The sequence below is a fragment of the Anser anser genome, assembly GCF_964211835.1.
Source record: "Anser anser genome assembly, chromosome: Z".
Taxonomy (NCBI): Eukaryota; Metazoa; Chordata; class Aves; order Anseriformes; family Anatidae; genus Anser; species Anser anser.
In genome coordinates this window covers 59,776,050-59,802,638 of record NC_139723.1, presented here as the reverse complement: position 1 = coordinate 59,802,638, position 26,589 = coordinate 59,776,050, and the positions used below count along the sequence as shown (strand labels likewise).

At 42.0% G+C, this 26,589-nt stretch overlaps 1 protein-coding gene across 7 annotated transcripts in view; it reads left to right on the top strand.

Moving 5' to 3' along the window:
• KANK1 (KN motif and ankyrin repeat domains 1) overlaps nt 1-26,589 on the top strand; it is a 127,568-nt gene that overhangs the window by 20,654 nt on the left and 80,325 nt on the right. For 4 of the 7 annotated variants that reach the window (XM_083818278.1, XM_083818275.1, XM_083818274.1 and 1 more), the window contains one exon: nt 11,659-11,786. The gene's annotated coding sequence lies outside the window, so the exon portion shown is untranslated. Of the gene's footprint in view, nt 1-1,090; nt 1,197-11,658; nt 11,787-26,589 lie in introns of all 7 variants that reach the window. The other 3 variants (XM_083818268.1, XM_083818273.1, XM_083818277.1) reach the window with 1 other exon arrangement.

Below are 26,589 nucleotides of genomic sequence, written 5' to 3'. Positions count from 1 at the left end.
AAAAGAATTATTCTAGAATAATTCATGTCTCTGCTCCGTACCAGTGCTTCAGATGTGCACGCATTGCCCGTAGTGCATGGGGAATTAGCTGAAATAAACACTGTGTATTCCACGTCTATTTGTAGGGCAAGCATGGGGAATGAAGTGGTTGAATCAAGAACACAAAGCCTTTCCTCATGGAAAGGGGATAAGCTAGAGAGCTGCCAGGTAAAGTGTGTGGATGTTGCTGTCAAAACATCTCAGTGGGAAACTAGGATCACAGCAGCTGTGGATGCTGCATCTTGCTTGGCCAGGAGCGTGGCTAAGTCTTGAATTTGAAGAAGAGGAAAACTTCATGTGACAGCAGAAGACTGTGGTTAGATGTGTGTACAGTTCCTCCAAATGCATTTTTGGAAGGGAAGGCTACATACACTGAGGGTCCTCCACGTGCTTGGTGTAAAAGGGGCGTTGCCAGAAGCTTGAGCGGCTGTGGTGTGAGCCATGGATGTGTGTGCAGCTGGGGGCAAGCACGGTGTCTTGTCTCCAGTCACCTGCCCTCCTTGTCCATCTGCTAATGCTTTAAGCCCAACCAGACGGGTCCTGCTTAAGGTCCTTGGTTGGATGAAGCTCTCACTGGGCTGTGCTGCGGGACAGAAAGGCGCTACACCGGCATGGAGGAGAGGTGTCACCCCGCAGGAAGGGGTGGGTGATTAGTGGCAGGATGCAGGTGGTGCCCTGGCAGGCGTCCTCGCTGGCGCTGCATGAATGGGTGCCACGGGTCCGTGTGCTCCCAGGAGAACAAAGCAACAGGCTAAGCTGCCGGTGGTGGCGGGCAAGAAAGCCAAAATTCCCTAGTCTAGCTCACTGTTGTCTCAGCTTTGAGCTGGCAGTGCTCTCTTCGTAATATATGCACAGTGTAACTCCACAGAAAATTTCTCCTGCTCTGAAAACTTTTGTTCTCCCAAGGCCTCATGAAAAATCTTCTTAATTGATGGTTTGGACATAATCTAAGCCTGGAGTGTCAGTGTGACTTTTCCATTCATATTTGTTCACGGATGAAAGAATGTGTGGCAAATACCCGGCGTAATTATGCATGTTTCTAATGTTTCAGCTTGTATAATACCGCCCACCTTCCCAGAGAGGTCAAGTTACTGTTTCAGGCGTTGCAGTTCAATGATGTGCCCTGTGCTAGAGAGAAACGGTGGAGTAACAACCCTGTAAGTTTAGTCTTTTTTCATTTTTTTTTGTGAAATAGTGAAATCTGACCGGTTTCGTGTGGCTGAGTAGGTTTGAGTGTTACAGTCCAATGGGCTATTTAAAATATATCTTAATGGGGGAGTCCTTGTGGCGTGAAGTGGTGGTTTGTTTTTGAAGGGCAGTACTTAATGTCGTGAAAGTATTACAGAGAGTGTATAATGCGTGTGTGTGAGAAAATCCTCCGTCGGTATCTCCGAGGTGGGCAAGCAGCATACAGGGTGCTGCAACATCCCGGATGGTCCTGCACAAATCAAAGTCTGTTAGGCTGGAGCTGTGGCATGACAGCGATCAAGTTAGTGATCTTTTTTTTTCATCGGCAGTGACCCTGAGCAAGCACTCTGAGCCTTCACATTGACATGATGAAGCAGGGTTGCAAAGGTTTGCGCTGGCTTTCGTGTGCTTTTCTTCTGTCCTCTCCCTCCCCCGCCTTCTGCGGGCTGTGCTTGCAAATGAAAGTCTGCAGCTTTTTGGGGAGAATGGGTCTGAGTTGCCTTGTTCTGTGGCCTTCGTGTTTTATGAGCTGTGTACAGAGAGGATTCTTGCAATTTTGTTTTCCTCCTTCTGGCTGGCTCTTTGACGGAAACACGTTTAAAGTAACAGAATTCACATTTGTATATCATTACTTCCCTCACCCACCACTCCCCCGTACAAGTAATTAGGTAGCTGTTAAATTACAAACTCAATGCTCGTGAGTTGGAGCTTGAAAATCCAGTGTATTGTATTGTTGTAATGTCTGTCTCCCTATTTTTTTTTTCCAGAAGGGACAGGAATATTTACACTTGTGTGTACTCTTTTTGGTAGAATTTCTGATCTAACCCATTGCTGAATATACTACCCATGATAATTTCAACAGAGAAGACTATCCTGACTGACACTGCATGTTAATTGTGCTTGTCTTCTCCTTGCTATTCTTTTTAGCTTGTGTTAGGATGAGGACCAGCTACTTCCCTGCTTCATTTGAGGGACACAGTAAAACATTTCCTTGAAATGTAAAGTTGAAATGAAATTGGGGAAAGCAGTTCTATTAAGAGCTAATGGGGGGACTCTGGAGGACAATATCCCCTTTCTTTGGGAGGCCACATGCTTGTTTGCTTACCTTTCTTGGTCACTGAATCCCTAGAAATTCAGAATGATTTTGGTTTTAGCTCTTCTTGCTCAAGTCATTGATAAAGAACATCTGCGACAGCTTGCCATATTTCTTGTTTTTCCTTTTGCACAAGGGAAACAGCATTGCTATGACAGTAACCCTCAGTGATATGTGACTATTCACACTTCTGCAGAACAGTGCTGTGCAGCTTGGGGTTCATTAATTCATTTCATCTCCAAAGCTTTAGGCTGAAAGCATGACAGAAGCACATTCTCATCTTGGTTTGGCATCAGAAATTCCACTGAGCCATAACAGAAGGACTGTGTGTGGTGAGTGCTGAGGGCTATTTCAGAAAAGTGATGGATCTTGGAGATTATTCTACAGTAGCTCATCCAAAAAACCCATCTTTTGGGAGTAAGTGCTTTGGAATCTCATTAGGGAGATGGTGGTAACACCCATTTGAAAATCCCAAAGATATGTGAACAAAACAGATATAGAAAAGCCTGAGCTGCAAGGCAGACTGACTTGGTCCAAGTTTTACCTTGGTGCCAGAAGGGGATGTTAGTCCTATTGTCTTTTTTCCTGCCAACTTGAAGCCTCAGGATGTTGCCAGTCCCAAGACAAAGGGGGACCGAGGCTCCCAGGCCTAGGTAAGGAGATGTGAAGGACATGTATCCTCTACCATACAGGTTCTCATACAGGTGTGGTTCTAAAGCAGATTAGCTGCTTTATATATGTTTTGTTTTGTTATTACCTTTAGCTGTGTTACACCCATGAAGATACATTGTGATACCTGATGCTGGGGAATCTTCTCATAGAAAATGAGGGGATGGGGCAACAGCACAAAGAAAGGGCAGTTCTTACAGAGGCTTCCTTGTGCTTGTGTTGCTTGAAATCCAGCAGTTAAGACTCTTTGAGGCTCATCAATTACTAGTGTTTGAGCTGCTATTTCAGGAGCTAATGACAACCAGCTCTGTATCTTTATCCTAACTTCGGAAGTTAAATCTACTTAGTGAAGTAACCTTCCTTTTACAAGCTGGCAGAGCCTTTCCCCCTCTCCTGTTTGACCATCTCTGATGGGACCAGAGGGGTATGCAGGTGGCTTTTGTCAGTAGAAGCCCATGTCCCATCTGTGTGTAGTAACTGAACAAGCAAGATAGTTTCTTATGGCCTCTTTCAGTGTCATTCTCCACTTTTCCAGTTCTTTTTCACTGCAGGACAAAAAGCATGACCTTCGCAGCCTTTGGTAATCCCTGGTCTCCTTACGGGAGCAAGCACAGATTTATTAGGTACTTTGTTTGCCAGACGAGTTGCATGGTATGATATTGTGACCAAGCAAAGGGTATAACTGGATACAGTATGTTTAAAAAAATAAATAACTGGTGCATTGAGAAAGGTTAATTGAAGACATCTGTAGCTGAGAGTCGTCCTAGTTTTCCATCTTTCTTGAATCGCTTTTAGGTAACTTGCTTCAGTTGTGACACCCTATCTTCCCTCCATTCATTGCCTAACATTTAGCCCATCTAAAGTGGCTGTGTAAAATCCATCTTGCTTTAGAGCAACAGAAAATAGGTTGCATTTCTAAACCTAGGCCATCTGACTTGTGATAGCTAAAGTCATCTGGATAGAGAACAAAGAATTTGGTTCCCCTACAGAAAGGGTGATGTGAAAAAGGAAGAGGAAAAAAACTTGTGTATGTTGATGACTTCCCCTCCTCTTGCTCTCTAGAGTGACACAGTCCATGAGCAGTGACTTCCCTGCAAGTGGGATAAAAGAAAGCATTGGGTAAGCTGTAAGTGCTGTCAGTGAAGTTTCATCTATGATAGCAGCATCAGTTAGAGAATGGATAGTTGTGCTTATCCGTTTCAGAAGTTAGCCTGTTTCTTGTTAAAGCTCAGATTGCTGTCTGCCAGCTAAAAATCTGGAGTGGTGGCTGTGTCACAGAACTGTTTGGCCTGCTAAGCAAAGATCACCCTTCAGAAAACTCAGGATGAACTCTGCTATTTATCTAGGCAAGGTATTGGAGGAAGGAAGGAGTAGGGCATGTTCTGGCTTCTGAGGATTCAGTGATTTGAATCAGTCTCATCTGAGTTGACAGCTAAAGGTATTAAGGCTCAGCACATCTATTCATGTGGATTGCTGGGTTGTACTGTTCTGTGACAATGTAGACCAGTTTTGCTGGTTAGAGACTAAAGTGTTTATCCAAAGTGTCATTGTTACTGTGTACCATCCACAAACAGCCTTTGGGTCAAAAAGCATTAATCATTTTGGAGGAGACAGCTTTTATTAGTCTTTTCCATGGGTATCTGATATGTATATATATGCGTGTGTGAAAGAAAGATTACTGGTTTTGAGAGCGATCATGTAGCAAATGTGTTTTTTAATAACACCTTTCCATTTCTGAGCAGAGGCACCTTGGGTCCAAGCATGAGAACTGCAACTAACACCACCTTATCAAGGGCTGTTTCATTTCTAGTAATCTGATTATGCTTTTTACAGTGGTGTTTTTCCCAGTAGTGTAGAAATGGTATGTGACCAATTCAGACAGACTTGTTTGAGTGCTTGTCCTCTCTGATAGGAGCAAGGAGGGCTTAAAAGCACTTTGATGCCGTTTATGTGGTTTGTCCTTGTCTGAATGCAGTGCACTTTCCAAGATTAAGTTGTCCCTATGCTTTTGCCACAGGAAACAGTGCGCTTGTTCAAACTGGTCACTTTTTCCATAGGGCTAGAAGTTTTCAGACTGATGTAGTGCAAACCAAGGACCAAGGTGAAGCTGCCCTTTGTTGTGCTGTTACCTCTGCCCCTGCAAACTAACTGAAACATGAGAAGCCAGCATTGCCTGCCAGGTTCTAGCTGATCTTGTGTATCCCATTTACCAGCAATATGAGTTCTGTCACTAAAGTAGCTCATGCATAAATTCACGGGGCTGTGCTTTGTAGAAGGTCTGCCTTGCTTGAGAGTCCATCCTTTACGTCTAGGACATCCTCTAAGTCTAGGACTTTAAGGATAGTCTTGGAAAGCCCTGGTTTTAAATGTGAATTAAGGAGGGAGAGGAGAAAGAGGGATGGACAGGGGCTGTTCTCTGAAACTGCCTGTTCTGCCTGGCAGTAGAATGACTTTCTGACTTGTTTTGTGATTTGTTTTGTGCCACAGTGAATGACATTCTGTGTTCTCCTGTTCTGCACTGTTGGGCGGACTATGTTCTGTTGCAGGTTGTGTTGTATGCCAAATGTTCCCTCTTCCTCTTGCTCTCTGCATGTTCAAAGACCAGTTCCTATTGGAACAGGCACTTAAAGCTGCTATTCAGTACACTATTACTTACAGTGTGTGTTTTAACAAGTCAGAAGAAGCTCAAAGTCCATTAGCAGTATATGAAGAGTTGGTTTCTGTACCAAGAGGTGGCATCAGTTATAGCAGATAAGGTAGCTGTTGTTCTGGCTATAGCCCAAGACTTGTTTAATCACCATAATGTTAAAAGGAAAGCTGTGGAGTTGGTTTGGCAACAACTTAACTTCTTGAAAATGTGCTAACAACTACAGTGGCTCCATTATCTGCTATTTGGAATGTACTAACTTGCGAACACTTACACTAGCACGTACAAGCACCCCTCCTTGCTCTGTCTGGAGACCAGATGAGAAACTGGACTGTTGTGGGGTGAACTGCTGCTGCTGAAGGGCTGATAGACAATCACCATTATTACAGTTACCCCTCTGAGATGATGTCCTGAAACTTCTGTGCCAACTTTCAAATGCCAGGAAGACTGTCCGTAAATACATCCTCTTATGGTCCTCCTAACAGCTTAATTATCCTCTGTAACACCAGTCAATTATTTTACTATTCGGTAAGAATTATTTAAGTGTATAGTTTGGTATTGTATACCATAGACCCCAGATTTAAATCATGAAAAAAAATCGATATGGCAGCCTCTGAGAGGAAACACCTCTCTATGGGGATTCATCTTCAGCGTAAGACTCCTTAATGTGAAAGGCACTGCTGGTGTGTGTGTGGGCGTGTATGACCAAAGAGCATGATACATTGGCATGGGGAGATTCCCAGGACAGCAGTGTAGTCATGTTATCATGGCGTCCTGCCCAGATTAATTAGTGTCTCTGCAAGGTTAATTAGCATCGTCCTTTGTGCCATGCAGACGTAGCCTTAGTTATCCCCTTTAGCAATTATGAGATCTTATGCCAGTGAAGTGTACCAAGATGCAATATTGCTTTTGGCTACTTGGGAGCTTTCTGTCCAAAAATACATCACATTCACTAGGAAATAATGTCTTTACTTCTAGAAATGCTACCTTCATGTACAAATCTATTTTAAAATGTTTTTTTTTTTTTTTTTTTCTCCCCAGTGAGAGTGTAATTACCCTTCTGGTGCTATGTAGTGCATCTTTAACTGACTTTGAAGCATTTGACACAACATCTAAGGCATATCTCAATATGTTATCCAGGCATGTCCTTGCAGTTGAGGGGGCTGGTGTTTTTTCAGACCAGCATAAATTCCTCTTTAGATAAGTGAATCTGTCTGTCTGCTGGAGGGAGGTGCATGTGTTGGAGGTGTGTGTGGGAGGAGGTGTTGAACAATATTAAAATGGAAAAGAGGAGAAGATGGAGTACTTGTTACCAATCTGTGGAGATCTTGTCAAGCTGGAATATGCCTGTGAAGTACATAGACTTTTCGTGAGAAGTTGTTGAAGCCCTGCCTACGTGAGTTTGCAAAATATCTATTACATAGCGAGCTTTGTCTAAATTGAAAGTATTATCAAGGTTAGAGCTTCCTGTAAAGATGACAACTTTATCAGCCAACTTGCTCCCTTGGCGTAAGTAAAATCTCTGCTTAACTGTTTTACTATGTCTGTTTTCATTTCTGCTTATCTTTGCTTCTACTTAGCACTCAGTTGTGGTAATCGATTAAGTCTGTTTTCTACCTGGGACTGAATTTAGATTGCCATTTGCAAGGCAGTTTAGAAGAACAATTGCTTTTTGATACAAGATACATACATCTGTTTTATAGAGATTCAAATTTTGCTTGAGATGTTGCATATTTTTCTAAATCTCCATTGTGTCAGAATGTTTTCTAATGTTTGATGTTTTGATTAGCACCTGTTAGGTGTGGTTTGTTCTCTCCTTAAGGGAAAATGGGTGTGCAGCATAGTGTTTTTGTTTTGGTGGGGCTTAGATATGTAGGAGTATGATTGTGTATATTGTGATTTGTTTGGGCTAAAAGGCAAAGCTGAAGCTTTCTTTCTATCTGGCATGGAAAATAGTAAACTATGTGATAAATCTTAGCTCCCAGAGAACTTCTGACTGTTTTCTGAGGTGCAACTCTCAAAGTTATCACTTGCTCATCTTGGAGCTCAAGCCATTCCCTAGTCCTGGCCTTTATTGTCACACAGTTGTGCTGTCAAACTAATCTGCATCAGGTGTGGGCATAAACACTCACTTGAGATGAATGTGAGTACCTGATAAAGATAAGATGGCTGTGGGAGGGCATGCAAAGACAATCTTTTGAAGCAAAAATGATTTATGGATAATATCTAAACAATCATGACACCATGATGTGGGGACCAGGCATTCTGAGTATGGTAATAGGTATTTGAAAACCACTTTTATTGTGTCCTCAAAATGTCAGCCTGGATGTGTAATTGACTGAATGTCTTGAAGATCTGAAGTCTTGGCATCAGTTTTAAACTCTTACAGGAAGCTGCTTTAACACTTTCCACAAAAGTGTGGAACAGGAGGTTATACACGAACACGATGACTTTGGTGTTTGCCATTATCTGTGAGTATGTAGCTCCAAGGACATAATTGTCTTCTAACATCTTAAGTTTCCTCATGCGTTAACTTTTAATATTGTGTAGGTGGAGATTGTCTTGGAATGTATTGCAACTAAAATCTAAGAAAAGTATTTTCAGGATATCATGACTATCTAGTATGGAGCATAAACAAGTTCATGTTTTGCGTAAATGGATGAATCAATAGTTGAATGTATTGAGGAAATGCTAGATGGAGGGAGGAAGAAATGGGCTCTCACTTTGGTTACTTAAGAGCAATGAATGCTATTTTAAAGTTCAACTAAGGGGACATTTGGGGCTTTTGGATTTCTGGTTTTGTAACAGATGTTGCATTTATGATTTCTTTCTAGAGTGTAACACCTACTTGGGTTTTCCTGCAGAATCCTTCCTTTCTTCTCCTCCCACAGACAGACCCTTACAGTTTCTATGATTCTGTAATATTAAGGTAATGATTTAGGTAGAAAGGGACTTTGGATCATCTAGTTCCAACCCCCTGCAATGGGCAGGGACACCTCCCACTAGATCAGGTTGCTCAAAGCCCCATCCAACCTGGCCTTGAACAGTTGCAGGGATGGGGCATCCACAGCTTCTCTGGGCAACCCGTTCCAGTGCCTCACCACCCTCTGAGTGAAGAATTTCTTCCTTACATCTAATCTAAACCTACCCTCTTTTAGTTTAATATACTAATTTACCCCTTGTCCTGTCGCTACTCTTTCTGACAGAGTCCCTCTCCAGCTTTCCAGTAGACCCTCTTTGGTTCATAGAAGGCCACTGTAAATTATCTCCCTTGAACTGGTGGCCAGCTGTCTTTTGATGCAGTCTGGGATCTGGTCGGCTTTCTGGGCTGTGCAAGCTTGTGTCGTTTTTCATCCATTAGTACCCCCAAGTCCTTCTCTATAGGGCTGCTCTCTATCTACTGGTTACCTAGCCTGTATAGATGGGTGGGATTGCCTTGACTCAGGTGCACAGCCTTGCCCTTGGCCTTGTTGAACCTCATGTTTTTTGCATAGGCCCACCTCTTGAGCCTGTCCAGGTCCCTCTGGATGGCATCCCTTCCCTCCAGCATGTTGACTGCACCACACAGCTTGGTGTTGTCTGCAAACTTGCTGAAGGTGCACCCAAACCCACTGTCCGTGTCACTGTCAAAGATGTTAAATAGCTCTGGTCTCAGTAGAGACTCCTGAGGAATACCACTAGTCACTGATCTCCACTTGGACATTGAGCCATTGACCTCGGCTCTGAGTGTGACCATCCAACTAATTCATTATCCACCAAGTAGCCCATCTGTCAAATAATGTCTCTCCAATTCAATTTAGAGACTAGGATATTGTGTGGGACAATGTCAAATGTTTTGCACAAGTCCAGGTAGATGAAGTTGGTTACTCTTCCCTTATCCATCAATGCTGTAACCCTGTTGTAGAAGGCCACCAGATTTGTCAGGCACTGTTTGCCCCTTAGTGAACCATGTCAGGGGCCAGCAATCACTTCTCTATTCTATGTGTGCCTGAGTGTAGTTACCATGAGAATCTTCTCCATGATCTTGCTAGGAATAGATATGAGACTGGCCTGTAGTTCCCTGGGTCTTCCTCTTCTCCCTTTGTAAGAACGGGGGTTGTGTTCCCCTTTTCTAGTCACTGGAAGCTTTGCTGGACTGCAACTGAAGGACAGTGGCTTAGGAACTTGCATCCACCAGTCCCCATGAGATCTGCAGATGTATCTCATTAGGTCCCAGAGGACCTTGTTCACCTTCAGGTTCCTTAGACGGTCTCACATCTGATCCTCTCCTACAGCAGGTAGTTCTTCATTCTCTCAGTCTCTGCCTTTATCTTTTGTGACTCTGGCCATGTGGCTAGAGCACTTACCTACGAAGACTGAGGCAAACAAGCTGTTGAGCAACTCAGCCTTCTCTATGCAGGTTGAAGAACTCATTCATGTTTTGCTCATTGCAGGGAAAGTTTATCTTCCTTTGCTGTCCCATGTGCTTGAAGAAACCCTTCTTGTGTCGTTTGATGTATTTAGCCAAATTGAGTTTCAGGTGTGCTTTGGCTTTCTTGATCCTCTCCTTGCACTCCCAGGCCACATCCCTATAATCTTCCCAGTATCTGCACCTCTGCTTCCAGTGCCTATGCATTTTGCTTTTGTGTTTTAGTTTGGCTAAGCGGGTCTTGTCTCAGCCAAGCTGGTCTCCTGATGTCCCTGCCCAGCTTCTTGCATGTTGCGATTGAGAGCTCTTGTGTCCTAAGAAAAATGCCACTTATTTTAGTTTATGAAGACAGTTACCTTTCGGAGGCTGTTTTGGGGATTTGTAAACAGAGTAGAATTTGAAAAATGTATATGTAGAGGCATTGGTCTGTGTCTTGCTTTGTGCGCCAGTTTATCTATTAATTTACAGTAAAAGTTCTTTAATTCTTACCTGGTATGATTTACTTGTATTCCATTAAACCTGCACGTTTATAGTTTTATAGATTGGGCCAATGATCACCTTGTGTTCCCATACTAAAGCTCTAGGAAAGTACACAGTTAAAACCTTATGTGTTTTTTCCATAAAATAATCTTCAGAACTCTCAAGTAACCATGTTAGATATAAACTGTTCTCCTGTCCTATCCCTTGACAGCTGTCAAATGTGCTAGCAGCAGCAGCATGAAACTATTCAATATCTGCATACAGAAGGTCTCCAGCACAGCTCTGGGGTACAGACTTGGGCTATACCTGCAAATGGTTGTGAGATGGGATGCATCAGAGCCAGGAACAGGGGTCTTGGTGGCATCTGTGTGTGTGTGCCTGTGGTTTTGGGAAGTTAGCTTGTTTTAGGAGTTAAACATGCCAAGTGAGCTGGAGTTGAGAAATAAGTGGTCTAAACCTTGGTGGCAGAACATATGAATTGCTGTGGGGAAAAAGAGAAGAGCCATCCTGTGTGCCACAGTGGTGCAGGTATGAACTTCAGTCTCAGTGTCTACTGTGTAAGAGGTAGGAGTATGTGCAAATTCTTGCAAGATAAGACTTCTTACAAAGCCTATTAAGGGAAATGGGACAAAGCAGACTGTCTCTTCTTTCACTGCAGTCTATAAAATGCTTCCATGTCTTTCATATATAGAAGCATCCTCCCAGATCATATGGCACTGCTGCTTAGCTCATGTGGGCTCCTGCTACATTTCTCAGTTCAAATTAGTACCAGGTTACCATTCCTTAGACACTTACTGCTGCATTTCCCTAACTGGTTTATCATGACATGTCCAGAGCTTTTTTTCTGTGCATTTGCATCGACTGTTGGTTGAACAGAGTTTTTAAACTGGGAAAGCACTGCAGGGTGACATATTGGTTGCAAGATGAATGCTTTCTTTCCAGGGTGCTGTAACCAGAATATTGCTTGTGTGCACTGCACCTTGGAAGCCAAAAATGGCATAACCTTTCATATTTGTGATTATTGTGAACTTCATTATTGTTTAGCAGCATGGCATTACCAGGCATCTGCAGCTTTAAGCATGTGATATATTGCCCAACATGTACGCTGACTACTTTTCATTTCTCTTTTTGTAGGATGACTTTGAGATTCCTGAATGTGCTGTCAAGTGCTGAAGTATTGAACTAGCTGATTCTTCTGCATTATTTCTGAAGCTTAAAGCTAAAGAGAAGTAGAGGACTAGCATTTCTGTTAGTCTTTTAAGGTAAGATGCAGCTTTTTTTGTTGGAGGGTAAGGGGAGAGAGGGAAGACAATAGATAAATACGGTCCCACACATTGCCTCAGTCCATCTCTTGCTTTATAGTAAACCATACTAACATGACACCTGTATTTTGTATATTAGACTGGACCAGACTGCCAGTATTTGTCAGTTATGACTAAATTCACTGACCCTCAATAGGGTAAAAATAAGATGCAATGAAGAAGTAACTTGACTTCTTTTCCTAGATCACCAGTTCTAGTTTCTTTAAGTGCTTGTATAACTTTCCATTAAAATGTCTTAATGCTTCACCTATATATTAATAAGTTTTAGTAGTGAAAAGATTGTTTTCAGTCTCCTTGAGAAGTCAGGTTGAGACGTTCTTCATTGGCAAAAATATGGTTAAGAAAAACTGAAGACTGTAAAAGCCAAACACATCTGTAGCTGAAAAAGTGACCATTCTGCTGTGAGTAGAGGTGCTGCTGGTGTCATTCTTCTCATTAATACCTACCTGCATTTTGCACCCATCTGTTTGGATTCATATTATCTGCTTTGTGGGAGTGGTGCTGGTTTTTGAGCTGTAGACAGGTACAGACTGGAGCAGCCCAGAGTGTGCCTGCCCAACACCCCATGCACAGCACAGTCTCCCCTGCCCTGGTCATCTGGGTGACCAGGGACTGACTCCTCCTGAATTAAACATGTGGTAAGCCAAACCTGGAGAGCTAATCGCTCTGTAAAGGGCCTCTTTGCCACTGACTCCTGGATTCCCTCAGGTTTGACAGCTGCTATCTGAAGTGTCCACTGACTCCTATTTCTGTTTACTTTTAGGGCTTGTTACCCTCCACCTCATTGCATGCTCTACAGTGTGCTGTGGGTTTGTGTGAGTGGGGGATCATCTAGAACTGAACTCATCTCCTGACAAGCAAAGATTGAGTCTGCTAAGATTGCAGTTTGAGTGCAGACAGACCCTGGGCCAGCACATTCCAAACCAGCCCTGGGCTCTCACTCATGCTGTTGCTCTTCTGAAGCTCCTCCTTTTCTTGGGAAAAGGCACTGGGAGGTGAATCCAGTCTTTTCTGCTGTCAAAACTGCTTTGTACAGGGAGAAAGCAGACACAACTGCTTCTGGGCCCCAAGGCAGGGCTGTAGCTGGCAGGGAGGAGAAATGCTTAGAAAAAGCTAAATAAGGAAACTTATTATCACTGTTTGTAGGTTTGTCCCAGTTCCTGTGTGGCTGCATGCCACAGCCCTGTCCTGGCTGTGGAAGTGCGTGCCCTCAGCCAAGCACAGCCTTCTGAGCAAACGAGACGTGGTGGCGGTGGGGACACTGCCAGCTTGCACTGCCCCAACCTGCATAGCCCCTGCAGTGGGGCAGGTGTCAATAAATGAGTGTAGTCACAGCGTGGATGTCTGGGGGCATGCGGGGATGGCTGTACAAGGTCCAGGATGGGAGAAGAGGGAAGGAGGCTGTGAGGAAACATGCAGACAGAGGAAGAGTATAAGTGCAGAAAGGCTGGAAAACCCAGAGCGGCCTTGTATCAGCAGTCACGGAACCACAATAGTGATGATTGCTGACTGCCTGGCTACTCCTCAGGAAGGATGGGACAGCACATCGGATCATTAAGACACAGGGTTGTGACCACAGAGCACCCATTTTGTGTACAGATACCTCTGCAATAAAAGGTGATCTGCTGTCTGACATGCTAACATACCTCAGTGCTTGGCCTGTGCGTTGCAAGGCCAGCATCCTGCTGGAGCAGTGTGCTTGGTGGAGATGGCCTGAGCGTCTTTTGTGCATCTCTGAACTCTGCCAGAGTCCACGAGCCAATTAAAAGTTCACTGCTTCAATGACCTACACGGCAGTTGCATTTGGTAACATGAGCTGAACAGCAGGCTTCATAAAATTAATTTCCATTTATAAAGCCAAGGTTACTTCACTGGGATTCTGTTTTTTTTTTTTTTTTCCTTCTTCTTCAGTGCTTTGTCCTGAAGCCTTGATTTAAGCAAGGATTTTACTCCAGTCTCCTCAGACTTCAAAATGGCAGTTTTGCTTTTCACAGCATGACTTCAGCCTATTATATAAAGAAAACCTCTGAAGAAAACCTTGTACTCCTGGCAGGTTAAATTACAAATATCCAACAGCTGCTTTCCTTTGAGTTTTCAGCTCTAGGCCTTTATACTTGTGCTTATTCATGGAGAAAACATTTTATAACAAACAGGACTAGATTTCACTTCAACTTAATCTCAGATGATTTCTGCCTGTAGGTCAGAGCGGACAGGTTCTGCTTTCACAGCGATGCAATGTGGAAGCAGCTTCACCAAACTCTGGGGGTTGGTTGCTGTGGCACAGTGTTACAGTGAGATTTAGTCAAGTTTGGACCCTTACTTTCTGAATGATCTGGGCTCACTGGAGCAGTTAAATAACTTTTTCCGCAGTGATTAGTGAAGCTCTGATTAGCTTTTGAGGTCCATGAGATACTTTCATTTGAAAGGGTATCTGCTTTTCCAGAAAGCACACCTCCTGTAGGTAAAGTTAAACTTGCTACACAGTAGTATACAGAATCATTAAGGTTGGAAAAAACCTCCAAAATCATCTGGTCTAACCATCACCCTACCACCACTGTCACACACTAAACCATGTCCCCAAGCACCACATCCAACCTTTCCTTGAACACCACCAGGGACGGTGACTCCACCACCTCCCTGGGCAACCCGTCCCAATGCCTGACTGCTCTTTCTGAGAAGAAATGTCTCCTCATTTCCAACCTGAACCTTCCCTGGTGCAACTTGAGGCCATTCCCTTTAGTCCTATCACTCGTTATCTGAGAGAAGAGGCTGACCCCCAGCTCCCCACAGCTTGCTTTCAGGTAGCTGTAGAGAGCAATAAGGTCTCCCCTGAGCCTCCTCTTCTCCAGACTAAACAACCCCAGTTCCCTCAGCCGCTCCTCACAGGATTTCTGTTCCAGGACCTTCACCAGCTTTGTAGCCGTGCTCTGGACACGCTCCACGGCTCGATGTCCTTGTAGTGAGGGGCCCAAAGCTGAACACAGCACTCGGGGGGCGGCCTTACCAGAGCTGCATACAAGGGGACAATCACCTCCCTGGTCCTGCTGGCTACACTATTCCTGACACAAGCCAGGATGCTGCTGGCCTTCTTGGCCACCTGGGCACACTGCCAGCTCATGTTCAGGCAAACATTGACCCACACCCCCAGATCCTTTTCCTCTGCACAGCTTTCCAGACACTCTGCCCCAAGCCTGTAGCGCTGCATGGGGTTGTTATGGCCAAAGCGCAGGACCCGGCACTTAGCCATGTTGAACCTCATCCCATTGGCCTCTGCCATCAATCCAACCTGTCCAGGTCCCTCTGCAGGGCCTTCCTACCCTCTGGCAGAGCAACACTTCCCCTCAGCTTGTCGTCTGCAAACGTACTGAGGGTGCACTCAATTCCCTCATCCAGATCATCAAAATCATATACTTTCGTTAGAAAATTCAACAATTGCAAATCCAAATATCTCACTGATCAGAGTTGATTTTTTTTTCTCTCCATACCTTGACAGTAAATTCAGTCATGTTTTATTTGGCCAGGCTTTCCACTTTACAAGCTTATCAGAGATGTAGCTCAAGTCCTGTTTCTTATGTCCTTCCTGCTCTTAGTTGTGCTCAAACATGCCACAAAGCCATCACACCGCCCAGCTGTGCTGTATTACATCCTTCACCCTCCCACACTGCAAGAAAACTTTTCCAGGCAGGGATATCATCATGTCACACCAGCTACCCAGCAAGACGTGGAGGATCCTGTCTGGAGTGGTGCTCTGCTTTTATAGGAAAGCTGTCACAAACCTCACCCTTACTGATGTTTTTAGAGGGACGGCGCAGTGTTTCTTTTAGAAACAGCAGCAGAAGTTTGCAACGTGGCACAAACCCACCTCCTGGTGGTGCTGTCATCCACGCTGTAGCTGGTTACACCTGACTGCACCCTGGAAGCAGGACCCAGGAGGCTCCTCAGTGACCACTGGAGCAGAGCCCGGGTAAAACTTGGGTGCACGGACCCAGCAGCAGCATCCTCTTGCTGCTGGTGACCAGCTCTTGTGCTCAGTGCTTTAATGCTCATATTTCAGACATACATAACACAACGCGTGTACGTGCCAGGACTGCTGTGACACGAAGAGGTAGGACTGACTGAACATAACTGGATCGTGCCACACCATCTCTTGCTTAACTGTGCCTGCTGGGGAACTCCACCTCCCACTTGTGTACCCGTGCCATAAATGTTGTTAAGGAGACTTCTCTGTGATAACTAGTTCTTTATGCTGATGAAAGCCTTACGTGTGCTTTTCTGATTTATGACTTGTGAAGGATTAAAATATAAATCTATTAATCTTCAGAGCTACCTGAGTGTAAACAAAACCACTCAAAACCATCTTTTTCTTAGCTCTTTTGTTGTCAGAAGTTGACCCATTCAGCACCTGTCTTTGGATTTTCTGAGAACAGCAATCAATTTCTAATGCTGAAAATAAATTCTTCACTTGCTTCAGATTTTTATCGTAATAAATTCAGAGGATTGAGTTGTTGCATGTAAGTGTATATATATAATCTACTATTTCTTTATAGGTAAGGCATAAGAGCAACTCATTGCTCTTTCTGCTAAATGTACTCTTACTTCTTTAATGGCGATACTTTGTCCACTAAGAGCTGTGGATCTGCATGCTAATAAAACTCACTTTATGCCTTTAAAATGTTTATTCAAAGTGGCCTGGCTGGCTTACAGTAGCTGTGTGGGTGGACTGTCCTTGAATTTTGTAGACTTAATTTAGTACTACACAATACCTAGTGATGGAAAACAGCTATAAATTGTCTGTGCGCAGCCATGCATTATTGATAAAGAGTAGAATAAGCTCCGCAATTTCTTTATTTGATGCTGTTAGTGCAACAGCTGGCTGATTTGTTAGGAGCCCCCCCATCTTTTTGGCAGTAAAATGTCTCTTCATTTTCAGCTTTGAATTTGCTCCTGAATCTTGATTTGTGTGGGTGTGAAAGCTTGTTTTTTTCTAGTGAAAGTAAATCCAATAGAAATGTTTCCACAGAGTAGAAACAAGCTTCATACTTGGGAGAGCTATGAAAACAAGAAGTCTGACTGTGTGCAGAAGACAGGACTCCTTTTTAAATTGTCACAAATAATTAGAAATGGAAAATGGAGCATAAGGTATCGTAGTAGATTTTTTTAACAAGTCTATTAATATACATGATTTGGCACATGCTTAGAGAAAATGCTTTACAGTGAGCTCAGTGTGCTTTGTAATTTCAGTGTTCCTTCAAAGTTTATGAAAAATCTCAACAGCCTTAAATTTGTCAGACTTTTTTTCTCCTGTTGACACTTACGATGAGTAGTGTCTACAGAACATAATTTGCATATAAAACTGTGCTGTAAACTGAACAGTTCTTTCCCTGTAGTTAAACAAAGGTACAAGAGCTGCTCAACAGACTGGAAATTAAAAATAATAATAATAAAATAAATAAAACTTGCCAGCAAAACTATCAAAGGCTTAGTCTTCCCTACAAATAAAACTGAAGCTTCTTTTTATGCTATAATTTCTGGAATGGTAGCTTCCCACAGATTATTATTCTAATATCACAGAGAGAATGTACATTTTGTGGCAAACAAATATTGTCTTTGACTAGGGGGTTATTTCCCTCCTTATCTATGTGCATACATATCTTTCAGTAGAAGCATTCCAGACCTCTGTAGATTTTTTTTTTCTTTGCAAAATGTTAGGATAGAAGAAAGTATGAGTGTAGTCGATCTTCATAAGCTATACCGATGTTTATAATGCTTTCCTCTATTCCATGGAGAATGACTATGCATTAGTTTAGCTTTCCATATTTTTAGAGCCTTTTCAGTTAAGAAGTTTTAAATAATGAAGTAATTAAACTGGCTGTGTAGTTTCAATCAGGAGGCAGGAAAAACTAACGGGGAAAGGCCTAACATGATTGACAGAGGTGTGCTGGAGATTTACATTGAGAATAACTCATTCTTCAAAACTTTTTCATTTTCTGATGGAAATTGTGGGGTAAATCAAATACAGTGGCTATGAATGATTAAAATGCAGAAGTTATGAATTCTTATTGACTTTGTAAATCTCTAACTCCTTCACTGCTAATATAAAATCATTTATCTTGAAGGGGTCTTGGGGCTGTGAGGATTTAAACTAAAGCATCAACATCTTGAAATAGACTGTGTTGATGACCAAGGTTATGAATTTTGTGGCTTACTTAGAAAGCTGTTGTTGGAGGGGAACAGGAAGTTTTTCCACAAGTCATCTGATTGGTCTGCGATAATTCACTCAAGGGCTCAAAGAGCCAAATTTTCCAGTAGATGACATGTCTATAATTCAGACATAATGCAGACAACAAAATTTTTTTTGTCCTGGTGGAAAAGGACACCTTTGGTTTGGTTGTACAGATAATACAGGCAATTAGGGACTTGCATGCATATAAAACTTTTTTTTTTTTTAAGCAAGTGTGAGGCTATTTGTATTGTCATACAGAAGAACAGAGTTCAGCCATATTGTTACGATTCAGACTTAAAGACTTTCTTCCATTGAGATGATTTTGGAGTATAAGCGTGTGTGCGTATACATTTTTTTCCTGAAACAAATACAGTTCAGTAGTGGAATACAATCTTTAAAATTCCTTGTTCCTAATGTTTCTAATTTAGAAGAGCATCTTTCTGTGATAATTAGTGGTTACTGTGATGATACACTGTAAGATAAGGGAACATCAAAGCGCAGTGGGGACTGATTCCCCTCTTCCGCATCTGTGCACTCTCCTCCGGCATGAATGAATTGACTCTGACCTTGTTATTTACTTCCTGGAAGTGAATCAGAAGTAATCTGACAAACACAAAAGAGAGGTAATGCAGTCTGACATTTCTTCATTTCCCTGTACTAACAAAATACTTCTGAATCCAGAAAGGTCAAGTGAATTTCAGAATGGTTTCTAGGTTAAAAATCTGCCATGCAAGTGACCTGAGCTCTCCCAACTTATTTACCCTTGGGAAAGCAGTTGTGGAGGAGGCCTTGACCAGTGGGTGAGAGACCAAATTCATGTGACAGATCTCTGTAGGCCATGCTCAAGACACACGAACAGCTGTAGCAAAGTCTTTCCTATCCCCTGTAAGCTTGGATTTTAAAAATATGAGAGGAAATGGAACAAAATCGGTGTTTCAGTAACCCTATACAGGCAGCGTAGGTGTTGTAGGGATAGTCTGTTGAAAAAGGGCCTGAAAATTGATTTAAACAAAAAAAAAATAAAAGGTTCAATTCCGCCGCAGGGAGACAGACGGTGAGACTTAGCAGCCAGTGCAAGATGATACAGAGCAATAGGTGAGAATTGAGGCAGGTGGGCTTGGCCCCTGAACAAAAGCTGACAACCTTTGATTACTTTGAGGTGGTACGTCCAGTTCCTTTTCAGCTGCATCAAAATATCAGATATTATGTTTTTTCCTTCCAGTATAGGAATTAAGGCAGGGAGGGTGGACAACCTTCTATTTATTTATTTTGAAAGGCACTGAATAAAAATATTCTTTTTGAAAGCACAGAGTATAAGGGCAAAACCTGTAGTCGCATCCATCCCCACCCAGGTGTAGCACCTATTGCTCTGTCTATGACACGTTGCAACATGTCCTAATAGAGAGAAACAAAACTCCTCTTCTTTCCATTCTCCCTTCTCTTCGTACAAAAAGATGCATAAAACTTGTTTGGGTGGGACAAATTTCAGCGGCCTCTTTCAGGCTTGATCAGTGCTGCAAAACCTGTCTTGGTTATAATATGGAGATGCCTTGTGCTCTGATTGCCTCACTGTTTTAAGCCTGCAGCATGGCAGTCTGTTTCCACATAGCCAGGTGAAACACTGGGTGGGATTAGTGTCGCAGAACGTAGCTCAGCTCCTGTCTACAGTGCAAACACCAGTTCTTCCTGCCAGGTTGCCGGACACAAGATTGTGTCTCACAGGTACATGGGCAAAATCTGTTCTTCTTCTTTTTCTTGTTAAACTGCATTCCCCTCCACTAATTTCAAGGATAATGAATTACATGCTGATTTTAGTGAATTACCATGATAGTAATGCTGTTGCCTGTTCTGAAGGATTCCACAGTGACAAAAATTGATTCTTAGTGAGGCTGTTTGATAGATTCATTAGATACCTAGCTCAAACTAACTTTCAACTCTGCTAGTAATGGATTTTCTGCAAAACTTGCTGTAAGTGGAGTTATGTCCTTACCTAATTCAATGTCTTGAATCATGATAATTAATCATGCTTTGTCTCTTCAACAAAGCTGTTAAGTCCCTTCCTTTTGCAGAGGGCAGAGCAGTTTTCAGCCCTCTTGTCCCACTAACCATTCTGGCTGATGAGTCTCCTCCAGTTTCCATGATGTGTGGACTGCCAAGGTGCATTACCCATCTGCTATGTATAGCACATATAGCCTCTGGGTGCTTTTCTTTTCTCCTCCTCCTCTTCCCTACTCCCTTTCATGCTGCTCTTAATGAGGTGTGCTGGGATGGCTGCACAGATTTTCCCAGTGTGCATCAATGCAAACATGGCTAAGATATATGCAGTATAAACAAATGTGGTTAGAAATGGCAGAAAATTTGCTGTGTAGATAGAAACTGAGCCATGTTGTTTGGGAGACCAATTGTGTCTCCAACTAATTACAAAATAATTGAATAAGCAGTTATGTGTTGCCTCACTGCAAATTAAGTATCTGAAGCATGATCTGTTTTCTAGTGAAGTTTGCTTTGAAATGGAAAATGAGTAAAGTTTTGGATCCAGCAGGATCCTAAGCTGTTCTTCAAGGTTCCTCACCCATCCCCTTTCTAGTTTAACCCAGGATATTCTTGTGTACGTGGAATATCATGCTATAAAATGCAGACTCTTGTTTGTATCATTTTGTTTATATTTTACTCCAGAAAGGTTTATGTAGTGTGTCTATAAAAAGGCAATGCTGGAAAGTGAAGTTAAAAAATACAAAATAGGTTTTTATGGCTGGAGAATTCTATTTAAAAGGAACATCATGAATGATAGCGCTTAATGTGTTGTGATGTCCAAGGAAGTTTCTCCCTAATAGTTCTGAACTAAGTACAACTCTTCAGGAGTTATCACCTTTACTCCTGAGATGGAGCCTGTGGTTTACTTTGGAGTGAAATCACAAGTGACTTCAGTGAGTTTTGTTCCAGCCTTCACCTCTTGCTTTACTTTGGCCTCAAGTGTTTTGATGTCTTTTGCTGCCACGGTTTCATGAAGCAGCAGCTGATGAGGGACATAACTGCCTCAGTAAAGATGCATTAGTACTGATAAAACGTGCATCTTCCTTGATAACGAAGAGTGCAAAAGGAAAATATGCATGGTGTTGCTTCCCAAATTGCGTAAAGGTCCATATGCTAACAATGCCACGGTCATGCCAGATGGATCTGGGCACAGGCACTTAGTATTTGTTATTGCTGACGGCAACCATCAGTCCTTCGGGGTGTAACACGAGTGCACTTTCTAATAGGATCTTTAAAATGAGCTTGCACAGGTCTTTGGCAAGTCACCATGAGCTTGAGGCTCTGTCTCCTTTCTCCAGTAGCTTCTTTCTCCTGTGGTGTCTCCTGCTCCTGCATTAGTTCCTCTCAGAGGACAGAAGAGGGGAGCCCATGGCTATTGGGGCAGACGAGTGTTTGCACAGCACTATGTGAGTGCTAGAGGCTCGGTGTTAGGAGCAGCTAATAGCTGTTGTGCTTAAAACATTCCTTAAAAACCTCTAAATTAATTCTCTGAAAGGTAAGCAGGTAATGTTGTGTTTTTGATTTTTTTTTTCTAAACTAATTTTCAAACTACTGAACACCTTCAAAAGAGTGGGTGAAAAAAACCACCAACATTTTCAGAGTTGCTGGAGTCTGTCCATGATTCCCAAAGGGAAAAACAGTTCTTGTGCTAAATTCAGAAGGGTGGTAAGACATCTCCTTTTAAATCTGTCCTTAGGGAAGGATGGATTATTACGTGTTCTGGCCAAATTAAATATTGTAGGGAAGAGGGGATGGTGTTTTCTGACAGGTTACTCCTTATTTGTGAGCAGTGCTGGCATCCCAACTTTTTTCTCTGTCACATCGCTTCGTGTTAACTGTTCTCTTCATTTTGCTCCAAATTCTTCAGTATAAAATTAAGTACCAGCTTCCCTCTGTTTTAAGAGGGGGAAGAAAAAGGTGTATTTCAGCAGGATTCTTGACATTTTAAAGAGAAATGGAGAAGGCAGGAGAGTGTGTTTTAAAGTCAGTAATTGATGGAATTTCTATTCAGGGAGGAGTTTGGCTTGTTTGGTGTAACTTGGCTGCAGAAGTATGCATCTTGTTATTTTGTGTGTGTGTGTTTATTTAATGTTTGGCTGTGCATTGTAAGGTGTCAGTAAAATTCCTCTTAGTTGTGGCTGAGGACATTAAGCAGGTAAGTGTGGATTTAAATGCAGAATAATGTGGCTTGGTTGAGGTTGGCTAGCTTGGCTTTTAATTGAAAATAAATAGGAATAAAAATCAGTAATTTGACTAAAGCTTGAATCTCTCTTTGGACGGCACAAGCAACTTTATGTTGAAAAGGAGAGATTGCTGAGGGGTTGTGTCCTTTGCTAGGTATCTGAAACAATTTACGATCTATCATTGGTCATTGAGTAATAGCTTGGATGGTATTGGAAATAAGCTTTCTCTTCAGACACCTAGGAAAACAAAGTGCTCAGAAGTTCAAGGAATCTAGAAGACAAAGCAGTCTTGTGAATACAGAACCTGGGAACATGCATGGGCAATGAATTGTAGTGTGAAGGAGCTGAGAGAGGAAAAAGAGTTTTCTTCTGCTGGTTCACTCTGCAGCTTTGAGCACTTCTTTTGTATCAGGTTTGGCCCTCAGAAGATTACCTATCTAACTCATGACAGTCCAGCATTAGCTGTGGTGCTAACCTGTCTGCACAGCACGTTTTTGAATGTGTGCCTTAAATAATTATGTGAAGATTTGTGCGTGTGCTTTAGAGATGGTTAATTTTTATTTTATTTTTAATTTTTATTTTATTTTATTTTATTTTATTTTATTTTATTTTATTTTATTTTATTTTATTTTATTTTATTTTATTTTATTTTATCTTATTTTATTTTATCTTATTTTATTTTATCTTATTTTATTTTATCTTATTGGTTTTGGGATTGCTAATATATTGAGCAACAAATGCTCTAAAGCCCAGATTTTGAAAGAAATATCATAAGCTTGTTTCAGCTTCAGAGGTTGACTTTCACATTTCCTGCTGTGTAGGTAATTAGGGGTTGCCTCATATAGTACTACAAAATTTTCTGTTCATGGGTTGGGCATTTCTGCCAAGGCTCATTGTGAGTGATGGTACAGATAATTTAAGTCAGAGATGAGCTGACTACAGCAGTTGTTACCCAGAGAACTCTGTGCCCTGAACCTTAAGTTCCAGTTGCATATGCTCTTCATATATGAATAATGAATATACAGGCAGGACCACATAAAAAGACTGTATAAGAGCCTGTAAAATAAAAAAAAAAGGTGTGAACTGATGATATCAGAGAACGTGCCAAGTCACAATGTTATTCCACTTATGAAGACTTCTTTTTGGTAAGGTTTGTGTTGGTGGTATGGATCATAGTGGAAAACCATCCCTGTTGAAAGGCTGGGGGAATAGCTTTCTGTTTTTCTTTCAGGACTTGAAATAAAAGACGGAGCACACTGAATACCTTAGTAGTAACTGATTTAGAGTTAGTAAGAGATTAAGTTAAGTTAAGAGTTAAGTAAGAGATTAAGTGTCTAAAAGCTAAAAATCTACATAACTTTTTAATACCACGAAACATGAAATGGGTCACTGCCCTTTCCAGTAACTTTGGGGAAAAATAACCCTGAAGGTCAAAAGTAGTTCCCAGTGCAGTGACACTGTATGCTTAAGATGCAACTTCCCTCCATGTTGCTGGTAAAGTTTGATGTAAAGGGCTTTCTTCCTTGTGCCTCGCTGTGTGGAACACTAATCAGACAAAGCAGGAGAAACAGCTTTATTTCTTGTTTACTGGAAGCTACACAGTTCACCAAAAGTTTAAAAAAAATAAAAGAATAAATAGTGAATCAGATGACCTTGTCTTTTGTATGAGTTACTAGCTGTGGGGAGGATACCTCTTCAGACAGCAATGGCTGTCTTTGATCAGGACAGGGAGGATTTTTTTTTTTAAAGGAGGGGCTGGGAGTGTTTAAAATTTTGAAAGGCATTTGTTTTGTCACCATTTTTTAAATCCCAAATGTAAGTTATGTGAGTTTCTGTGTAGTAATGATGTGGTTAAAGTAGTTTACAGTAGGGAATGTGTTGATATACAGTTAATCTGTACAGCCTACAGCTGTTTTTGTCTCTGTAAACCTCAATAAATACAATGGTTGGAGCGAAGAAATGAATAACTTTGGAAAAGCAAAGAGCTGCAGTGAGTGCACCAGAAACTTGCAATAGACTTTGGTTTGTTGCAGATGGTTTTTGCTGCGTAACTTAGATGATAAAAGTAGAACACCTTTGCTTTTTTTCTTTTTTATTCCTTATTTTTTTTTCTTACTATTTTTTTTTCTTAATTTATTTCTCGTATTTTCTCCACTGAGTGCTTTGGAAAGGCCTTGTGATTCAATTTTTATATTGCACCATGGATATTATTACAGCGTCATGTTTTGCCAGTGTTCCCTTTAGAGCAGTGAGAAGTGATGTCCATAAAGTGCATTAACAAATCAGTGAAAGGAACCGTCATTCACAGAGCTGCACTAGTACCATATCGTATCACGCCACATCACAAAGTAGATGGATAAAAGGTTTTAAGCAATCCCCTGTCATTAGCAGTTAGTAGAGGTCTTGCTGCATTGGTCACGCGTGGGTTTGCCCCCTTGCCTTTGTGTCACATTTTTGCTGTGGAGCTCAGCCCACCTCGACACCAATGCTGGGCGCAGGCACTGGGATGATGGCAGTGCAGAAGACAGCTTTTCCAGGGCTTATTCTGTGTTCTTGAACTCATCAGTGATGACCGACAGTTCTATATACTGCCATGCTGACAGCATCCTCGTTACCGGGGTTATAAAACACACACCTTTCTTGAGCACTAGGCTTAAAAACTAAAAGTCCTTGCTTTCTCTGTAAATATTTAGCATACGTTTAGACTCCACTCCTGAAAAAAAGGCAGGGGGAGCGTGAATTTTCAGCTGGGAAGTTTCCTTGTGTTAGGTGAGCACTGGGGAGTTGTGCCACAGAGACAAGGAGGGCAGTAGGAATGCACACTTTGTAAAGTGTGCAATGCTACCGCAACACGCTGCTCTGCAGAAAGCTAGCCTGATGGAAGAAAAACATCTCTGCTGTGTTGGTGAAGTGAATCAACTGAGTAAGACTCTGAGCCAGAACCTGTGCAAAAATGAGACAGAACTGCATGGTAATGGCAATTTTTTATTTTTATTTACTTATTTCTGTTCTGACACTCACTGTTTTGTTCTTCACACACGGCAATTCAAGAAAGTGCTGCATGCTGGGTTTCAGAATACAGTTGCAAAAGCCAATTTAACTCTTAGGCAATGGAGAGTGAAATGTAAAATTATCCTGTTTAATTCTAGGAGGCAGAATCTATTCAAGTCCAGAAGCATATTCTTTTAGTGGATAGACCTGCAAGATCCTGTGTTTGTTCTCTTGCTCATTGATTGTAAGCAATAAAAGCTGTTTTCATCAGGCTATTTGTTAATCTCAGGCACCTGTGGCCTGCTTTTGCTCCTATGTGATAAGGAACCATTAGAATCCCTGCAGAGAGTTTTTTGAGCACTTCTGTCTAGGGTACTAATAGCTGTTAATATACCCTAAATGTGATTGTTTTCTCTCTCCTCATGGGAAGCAAGGCATTCTTTTGCTCTTGACTCCAGCATGCTGTGCATATTAAAAATGCGCATGTTTTAAAAGGGAAAATACTGTTTGCCTGCAAACCACTGCTATGTTTCTGTTGCTTAAACTGTGAGTTTATTTTCTGAAGTGGCAAATTTTGCAATTCAGGAGGAGATTTTGGGGGTCACTTCCCAAAGTCCCATGACAGCTTTGCAGAAGAAAGGGGCTGTTACCTGCTATAATGAAGCTTATTTGAAGGACAGAACTTGTGCTCCATGCATGTAGTACGCACTGTCCATTAGGTGGCTCTGTTATGGTATATAGTACATATGTTTTCAACTATGTGCAGGCTGACGTTAAAAGGTGTTAGCTGTATTTGTGTCCTGTCTCACAGCGACAGCAACTCTAGAGGCCAAAACTTCAGACTTTCTTACAAGCCAGAAGCTTTTTTTTTTTTTTTTTTTTGGTGTGTGGGGCAGGATCTTGAGCAGCTCTGCAAATACTGCCCTATCTTCTCTTGCTTCTGTTGTTTACAAGCTGTCTTCTATTACAGTCTCTACAACTGAGATTGTGAGATAACTGGAAGATAGCACTGTTGCCTGTTCCGAGGCACTGGAAGATATGCTGTTCCATTACAAAAACTGTCCTTTCCATAAGAAGCTGAGAAGGTAACTAAAGCACTAAGGAGGATTACAACTCCTTCCTAAGTGGAGGAAGGCTGCTGCAAAACTCAAAACTGCTTTCTTGCTTGCTCTCAAAATTAAAATCTGGTTTGGAAATGAGGCAGCCCTATCCAAAGCAGCAGGTGATATATGTGCCTTTGAATGTGCAGGCATGATGGAGCAACCCATGAGCAGAATAATCCTTCCTATTCCACTCCTTGGGCAATTAATCC